Raw genomic sequence first — 9,473 nt, forward strand, 5'->3', positions numbered from 1 at the left:
CTTGTCTTTCGTACATTTTCTTAGTTGTTTCATATGGGAGGGTGAATCCTATCCCTGTTGCACCATAAATTTACAAAATACTGATCCCTTTCAAAAGTTACAAGCATATGTGTCTTAGTCTATTCGGGCTGCTCTAACAAAATACCATAGACCAGGTGGCTTATAAACAACAGACATTCATTTCTCACAGTTCTGGCATCTGCAAAATCCAAGGTCAAGGCACCAGCAGATTTGGTGTCTAATTTGGGCCCTCTTTCTGATTCATAGATGGCACCTTTTAGCTGTAACTTCATATGGCAGAAGGGGCAAGGGAATCTCTGTGGGGTCTCTTTCATAAGGGCACTAATCCCATTCATGAGGGCTTCACCTTCATGACCTAATCACCTTCCAAAGGCTCCACCTTCAAACACTGTCACACTGGTGGTTAGAGTTTCAACATATGAATTTGGCGGAGGGGTGTGTGTGTGCGCGGCACACAGACATTCAGACCATAGCAATATGCAATTAAAATGAATTTTTCATATGCTTCAAAACCCTTTCCTTATTGAAGGCAATTGATTCATTATTGATATGTAAATTGTTCATAGGCAGGGTGTAGGGGCCCTTTTATCATAACCTAAACTAAAGCAAAGCAAACAAAACAAAACAAACAAAAGGAATCACTATATCATGCTGCTCAATCAGGTGAAGCAAACTCCACATTCTCCAGGGCTGATTCTCAGTTCTAGGCCCTCACATAAGCTTGCATGGGATCACCTACCTATCTGGTGAGTTTGCTTTTTGAGTATCTGAGACAGTCCAAACTCATACCAATGACATTAAGGTGGATAGGAAGTTGAGAAATGATAAAGGGTTTCCTCTCTAATACAGAATTTCCTAGCGTGTGTATCATGAAATCTCAGTGTTTTACAAGATGTTAATAAGTATTCAGGAAAAATATCAACCACAAAATACAATTTCATGGTCAAATAAGATTGGGAAATTTATAAATAATATTGTCCTCATTAAGGATTCACAATGCACTTGAACTCGGAGAATGTCTGCAGTTAACTTTGATTACGTCAGATAACCAAGGACTTTTAGATAATTTCTCTGTTTTGCTTGAAATCATTATAGTTTTTTTTTTTCATTTGTAAACAAGATACCTGACTACTCTAGTCAGAACCAAATCCCTATATGTACTAAAGTTATGGAAGTCAAATTTGTATACATCCACAAAGTCATTGAACTGATTTTGCTTTTGGCTTAAGTCCTCAGTGAGAAAATTGTATCCTGAAACAAGATGGAAATATTGTTTACAAACCGACTGAACTCTCAGAAAATACTATATGTAAAAAATGCAAGATTTCAAATTTCCCAGGGATCATGAATACATCACCCATCATTATGCCTAGTACAGGGTACATACTAAGCATTCAATAAATAGGTGTTTATTAGTTTATTCATGCAATAAATATTCATTGAGCACCTATCATGTGTCAGGGCATGTGCTAAGCACTAGATATATGAAATCAAATTAAAAAAATCATCTCTGAATCACAAGGAGTTTCCAATTCATGGGAAATGACAATAAATAAATAATCATTGCTCAATAATCTAGAAGGACCTTTTTGTTCACTCATGCACAGATGTTATTTGAGGACCTACCATGTACCAAGCACTGCTCTAGGATCTGGGAGATATAGGGACAAACACAAACAATGGAGTATCTGTCCTAAGGAGCTCATGATTTGATGGTGAAGACAACTTAGAAGGGGATTGCATACTTTAGTGAGCAGAAGAGGAAATCAAAACCTGAGCAGTAAGTAGAGGTTTGCTAAGAGAAAGAAGGCGGGTACCAAGAATAGATTCGTGCGTACGCAGAGAGACTTGCACAGACAATTCCTGAAGGTGGGAAGGACCAAGGCTCTTCATGCAAAGGACTGGAGCAAAAAGCAAACAGCAAGTGGCAAAAGCTGGAAAAAGAGGCGGGCTGGGGTCATGCCCATCTTGCAGGCCAGGTTAAGGATTTTGGTGTTTATCTTAAGAGCAGAAGGTAGGAAGAGAGTGACAAGAGCAGATTTGCCTTTTTCAATGATCACTCTATAATTGTACTGTGGTTATTTGAGAGAATCTCTGTGTCTTTGGAAACACACTGAAGAGTTTAGAATAGTGGGGCATGATACATGCAATTTACTTTTAAATGATTTTGAAAAAACTGTACCCACGTATGTGCATGTGTGTGTGTGTGGGAGAGAGAGAGAGAATGAGCAAAAGGGGCAAAATGCAAACAATTGGTGCATCTGATAAAGGATATATGTAAGTTCTTTCTACTATTCTTGCAACTTTGAGTTTGATATTATATCAAAATAAAATTGCAAAAAATTATTCTGGTTGTCGTATGGAGAATAGATGGCCAGATCTAAGGATTCCCAGTGGAGACATGATTTAGGAGACTGTTACTGAATGTTTCTTTCAGTAACAGGCAAGAGAAGCCGGTGGTCTAGGATGGCAGCTGTGCTAGAGAGATCATTGGACTGGTCAGTGCTGGGTGTGAGGGGAGGCCGGGGAGGTCTGTGAAGCTGGACGAGTTAGTCTGGCTTCGAGGAACAGGGCCAGGACGCAGGGAGGAGGGTAAGTTGGGAGCATTTAAGGGCAGTCTTTGGTGTCTTGGACCTTTGAATTTGCTATAGATTTGCAGTCCCTCGAGGTGGGCGATGAGAGTTGATACTAGGCCCGGGTCACTGAGGAAAGCAGTAGCATTGTTTACTCCACATATTTTGGAATGTGTTAGTGTGAGTACATCTTTTTATGTGAGAAGAAGGGATGCCAGTGGCTTTTCATAACTGGCCTTGGTTTTTCACGTTGCTCTCTCTGCACCCTTTCTCCCTCCCCATTAACATCACCCATTTCAGCTGCTGCAGGAGATGGTGTGGGTTTTTTTGTTTTTCTTTCTGAGTGATCTGAGAACTTTGGCTGACCATTGAGAACTAGTTCCTTGAGACGATCACTCCCGAGTGGCCTTGATATTTCTGAGGTGATCTATATTCGACAACACATTGTGAGGAATAATGACCATCTGTGAGGAGTACCAGACCAGAGTCTTATTCACCGGTAGCACAGGACTCTGATCTGTGCACTTTTAGCCATGCAGAGTCACATTTCTTACTTTTGCATGGCCCTTTCTGTAAATCATCTTTCTCTTTAACCATACTCTTTATTGAAGGTAAGGAAAATGAGGTTAAAAAATACCATTTTATTGCTATAAATTTCATGTTCTTCTTTCTTGTCAATTTCCTTATTTTGAATTAATGTGTAGTAGTTAGTAATTTTTTGTTTGCTAGTGACAGAAAGCTAATTCAAACTAATTTAACCAAAAGAAGAAATATTTTTGGCTCACATAACTGGGAAGTTAAGGGTACATCTTGCTTAAGGTATAGCAAGATCCTGGAGTTTAATTGAAGACATTAAAAGACTACATTTCTTGTCATGATTCTCAGATTTTGAGGCAGACTCTCTCCTACTGGTAGCAAAATGGCCCATAAAATCTTTAGTTTTTTTTTTTTTAATTTCCTATCATTCATTTATTTTTTTCATCTTTGAAACTCTAGTCTTTTTTCAGTTCCACAATAAGGGATCTGAGAGAAATAAGTGTATCCTTTCTGATGACAGAAGAGTTGCAGGGCTACCCTGGAGCATGACCCACCTCATACGGATTAAAAGTGGAGGAGGGACAATTCCCCAAACAGTTCATGAACAGTCCCACTCCTCCTCTCCCCCATAAAAACATGTCCACGGCTTGATGTAATTAATAACTGATGGAAAGGAAGAGCCAAATTAATTATGTGGATTAAAAATGGAAACAGAATAGATTTTGTAGTCTAATTCTCTGAAAGAAAGAAAAAGTAAGTCAAATGTTCCATGAAGAATATTTGTGAATCTGATAAAGTTATCAAGAACTTTTAGATCAGCTATAGGAATAACAACAATGACAGTTCCAGTGACCACAGAACATTATGGATGCATGGATTCTCACTTCTTTCTTCCCTCCAACAGAATTTCTGGAGTGGGCTATAAGAACAGTAAGGATGCTCTCTTTTTTTGTCTTAATTTTATTATACTTTGTTTAACCCAATGTATACAAAATAATAATATTATTTCCACATATAATCAATAAAAAATTACTAATGAACTATTTTACATACCCTTTTCATAATAAATCTTTGCAATCCAGTGTATATTTCATTCTTACAGCACATCTCAATTTGTACCAGTAAGACTTCAAGTCCTCAATGACCACATGTGGCTCATGGGTACCATATTGGACAGCAGAGCTATAGATTGAATACACTTCCAATCAAAATCCCAGCAGACTTTTTTTTGGTAGCATTTAACAGCTGACCCTGAAATTAATGGAGATGTAAAGGCTCCAGAATCCAGAGCAATCTTGGAAAAGTAGAGCAAAGTTGGAAGACTCATATTACCTGACTTTAAGATATTATAAAGCTGTAGTAATCAAGAGAGTGGAATGTTGACATAAGGATGGACTTATAGATCAATGGAAGAAAATAGAACCTACAAGTAAACCTACACATTTATATATAATTCGTTTTCAACAAAGGTGCCAGGGTAATTCTATGAGAGAAGGATAGTCTTCAATAAATGGTGCTGGAAAAACTGAATATCATTAGGCCAAAAAAAAAAAAAAAAAAAAGAACTTAGACTCTTTCTTCACACCACACTAAAATTTATTCAAAATAGATCACAGACCTAAGTGTAAAACCTAAAACTATAAAACTTCTAGAAGAAAATCTTTGTGACCTTGGCTTAGGTAAAGATTTCTTAGGATACCACACGTACAATTTTTAATAGAAAAAACTGATAAATTAGACTTCACTAAAATTAAACTTTTGCTATTCAAAAGAAATCATTTAAAAAAAAAATGAAGAGACAAGCCACAAACTGGGTGAAAATATTTGAAAGTCATATATCCAATAAAAGATTTCAATTTAGAATATATAAAGAACTCTTAAAACTCAATAATGAGAAGAAAAGCAAGCCAAGTAAATTAAAGATATTTGAACAGACATTTCAACAAAAAAAAATATATGAACAGCACATGGAAAGATCTTCAGCATCATTAGTCGTTAGGCAAACACAAATGAGATCCACTTCATGCCCACTAGAATGGCTATAGTGAAAAAGATTGACAACACCGAGTACTGGCAAGGAAGTGTAGAAACTGGAACCTTTTCACATTGCCTGGTGGGACTATAAAAACAGTACAGTTGCTTGGTAAAAGAGTTTGACTGTTTCTTAAAGTATTAAACATACACTCACCATATGACCCAGCAATCATACTCCTAGGTATCTACCCAAGAGAAACAAAAAATATGTTCACATAAAAGATTTGGACTTGAATGTTCATAACAACATTATTCTTAATGGAAAAAACCCAAATATCCATCATCTAATGAAAGAATAAACATAAGGTGGTATATCCATACAATGGAATACTATTCAGCAATAAAAAGGAATGAAGTACTGATACATACTACAACATAATGAACCTCAAAAGCATTATGCTAAGTGAAAAAAAAAACCCAAACACCAAAAATTACATATTGTATGATTCCATTTATTTGAAATTTCTAGAACAGACAAAACCGTAGAGATATAAACATCAGTAGCTGCCTAGGGCTGGGAGTGGGAGGGGGGAATGATTGCAAATGAGCACAGGGAACTTTTTAGGCTGATGGGGATATTCTAAAATTGGAATTATGGGGATGATTGCACAATTGTATAATTTTCCTAAAATTCACCAGGTGGTACACTTAGAATGGGTAAACTTTATGGTATAAAAATTACACCTTATAAAGCTTTAAAAAATAAAATGGATTAATGGATAAATAGGCGAATGAAGCAAATGTAGCAAAAGATTGGGAATTGTAGAATTTAGATGGTAGGTTTATTGATGTCCACCATAAAAAATTTAAACTTTTCTGTATGTTTTACAATTTTCATAATAAAATATTAGAGGAAAAAAAATTTGCCAAATCCAATTCAATGACAATCACTTCCATGAACAAATGTCACAATAGATAAAGGGTTGACTTTTATACCACTGCATCAAGGAGTTCACTTTGACCTTTTGCCTATAATCCCTAAATGAAAAATTCCCTTTTAGAGTTTTAACATAGTTTTGACAAAGGTTAACTGATTATGTAATATGAGTTTCAGTTTTAAGTCCTATAGAGTCACCAGGTCCCACTTTCCATGTGGGGCTCTGTGGCACCTAAGGCTGATGACTGAGTATCTGCTCCCTCTTCACAACACTCCCACTGGCTGTCTCTGAACCTCCCTGGTCTTCTTGTTGCATTGGATACTCTGCTCCTAGTCTGCCGGCTCCTTAAATGTTGTTGGTCCACAGGGCACAGCTCTCTCTGCCCTTTTCTCACTCCCCAGCCAGTCTCTGAGCAATTGCATTCATGCCTGAGTCTCCATCAGTGGAAACACAAGCCCTGAGGATAGGAGCTCCTCTTATTTCTCTAGGGAGCTGGGGAAGTGGGTATGCCTGAGCAAGGTGGGGAAGGGAGGGCAAATGGTGAGATCAAGTTCGTCAAAGACTGGAGGTGCCCTCAAGTCTCTAGCTGTTCAGGGAGGGCTTTCACAGAGCCAAAGATGGAGTCAGAGTCAAGTACAGCCCATCTTCCAGACTTTCCTCCTCTTTCCCTATGCCTTCTAACCCTTGTCCTGTATTGGAGAAAAGCTAATGGGAGCCCTTATTCCAACTCACAGGACCTGTGAGGTCACTTCTGACTGTTTCCTCTCACTCTGGACACAGTCCCTCATGAGCCCTAGGCCTCAATCCTATCTGGTATTGTTTTGCCACTTCAGATGGTTTCCAAATCTTTAAAAAAAATTTTTTTGAGGTAACATTGGTTTAAAACATATAAATTTCAGGAGTACATCATTATATTTTGATTTCTATATAGACTACATCGTATTCAACCCCAAAGTCTAATTGCCATCCGTCACTGTACCCATGTGCCCTTTTACCCCTTTCACTCTTCCCCCTCCCCTTTCCCCTCTGGTAACCACCAGTTTATTCTCTGTGTCTACGTATTTGTTTGTTGTTGTTGTTTCATCTTCCACATATGAGTGAAATCATATGGTATTTGGCTCTCTCCATCTGACTTATTTTGCTTAGCATAATGCCCTTGAGGTCCATCTATGTCGTCACAAATGGCAAGATTTCATCTTTTTTATGGCTGAGTAATATTCCATTGCATATATATAGACCGTATCTTCTTTATCCATTCATCCACTGATAAGCACTTAGGTTGTTTCCAAGTCTTGCCTCCTGTGAACAATAGGGGTGCATATATCTTTTCAAATTAGTGTTTTTGTGTTCGTTGGATTAATATCCAGCAGTGGTATAGCTGGATCATATGGTAGTTCTATCCTTGATTTTTTGAGGAATCTCCATACTGTTTTCCATAGTGGCTGCACCAGTTTGCACTCCCACCAGCAGTGTATGAGGTTTCTGTTTTCTCCACATCCTCTCCAGCACTTGTTATTTCTTGTCTTTTTAATAAGAGCCATTCTGACAGGTGTGAGGTGATATCTTATTGTCTTTTTTGTTGTTGTTGTTGAGGAAGATTGTCCCTGAGCCAACATCCAATCCTCCTCCATCCCATATATGGGACGCCGCCACAGCATGGCCCGACGAACAGTGTGTTAAGTCTGCGCGAGGGATCTGAACCCACAAACCCTGGGCTGCTGAAGTGAAGCGCATGAACCCAACCACTATGCCACCAGGCTGGCCCTTCATTGTCATTTTGATTTGAATTTCCCTAATAATTAGTGATGTTGAACATCTTTTCATGTGCCTGTTGCCCATCTGGATATTTTCTTTGGAAAATTGTCTGTTCTTATTCTCTGCCCATTTTTTTTTTTTTTTTTGTGAGGAAGATCAGCCCTGAGCTAACATCTGCCAATCCTCCTCCTTTTTGCTGAGGAAGACTGGCCCTGGGCTAACATCCATGCCCATCTTCCTCCACTTTACATGGGACGCCACCACAGCATGGCTTGCCAAGCGGTGCGTCGGTGCACGCCTGGGATCCAAACCGGCGAACCCCAGGCCGCCGCAGCAGAGCGCGCGCACCTAACCGCTTGCGCCACCGGGCTAGCCCCTCCTCTGCCCATTTTTTAATTGGGTTGTTTGTTTTTTTGTTGTTGAGTTGTGTGAGTTCTTTATATATTTTGGATATTAACCCTTATTGAATATGTGATTTGCAAACGTCCACTCCCAATTGTTAGGTTGTCTTTTCGTTTTGTTTATGGTTTCCTTTGCTGTTCAGAAGCTTTTTAGTTTGATGTAGTCCCATTTGTTTATTTTTTTCTTTTGTTTCCCTTGAGACGGTTTCCAGATCTTTATTTCAGGAGTCACTTAGCTACATGCATGTCTAAAAGGACTTTGCTGCTGTTCATCAGTGATTCCCAAGAAAGACACTGCCAAAGGTCTTGGCTGTCCTCCATAGTCTGTGTTCATCACAGAAACTCACAGGCATCTGCCAAACACAGGCGCTCAGCAGTTACCACTTATGAATATATTATCTCCCCAAAGCTTCTGCAGAGTCCAGTTCTCCATTTTTCATACAGGAACATAGTAAGTGTGTTACATAATTCTATCCCAGATTCACAAGTAGGGATGGGGGGGCGGTCAGGGATCAGGGAGAAAGCCGAGATGCAGTCCAGTGATGCGAAGATTTTCTCACCGAGATGTCATGAGGTTTAAGTGTAGATGAATACTTTAGCTATTGTTGCCAGCAAGTGGTTCCTGACCCTGTAAACAGCACACAAATCCACAGCCACAGCATTTCATAAGATATTCGATGGCGCTTTCTTTGCTGATCGAATGGCTTCAGAGACTGGAGAATGGAGGTGGTGTTAACATCAATCTGTTGGCTTGGAAAGGAGGTCACCTTGGAAAGATAAAACCTCTGGACTTGTCCGGCCCCTGACCCTCTCTCTACAAAGAGATAGCTCCAGGGTTTCCCAGGAGTTTCGACAAGGCAGCTCCAGCAGTGATTTGGTTGTGACTTTATCCTTCAGCAATTTTGTGACCTACTGCCCAGCTCTATTCTTTGACTTTATTCAGTGTGTATTTCCTCCTCCTTTTGTCAGGATGCATCACTGCAATCAGCTGTCCAGTGCCACAGGGGGGATGCATCTGATGGCAGTGAGTATCAATGGCCTTTAGCATAGAAACTAAGCTGGTCATATGCTCATTGAAGGCACCTTTGGACTCCTTATAGGCATCAGGATCAAAGACATCAGCTCCCTGCTGCTGCAAATCACTGGTTACCCCTACATAATAGCCCTTGATGTCCCTCCAGGTTGATGCCTTCTTCCTCCTCCTCCTCCTCTTCTGCTCAATTTGAGTCATAGTCCTCTTCATTGCTGTCAGATCCCTGGCTATTCATGTTCCT

At 39.4% G+C, this 9,473-nt stretch overlaps 1 pseudogene; it reads right to left on the reverse strand.

Moving 5' to 3' along the window:
* Positions 1-5,673: 5,673 nt before the first annotated feature.
* Positions 5,674-9,473, reverse strand: LOC147916847 (E3 ubiquitin-protein ligase ARIH2-like; annotated as a pseudogene).

This window comes from Ceratotherium simum, chromosome 6, assembly GCF_057802395.1.
Source record: "Ceratotherium simum simum isolate JZ-2026a chromosome 6, ASM5780239v1, whole genome shotgun sequence".
NCBI classification, from domain to species: domain Eukaryota; kingdom Metazoa; phylum Chordata; class Mammalia; order Perissodactyla; family Rhinocerotidae; genus Ceratotherium; species Ceratotherium simum.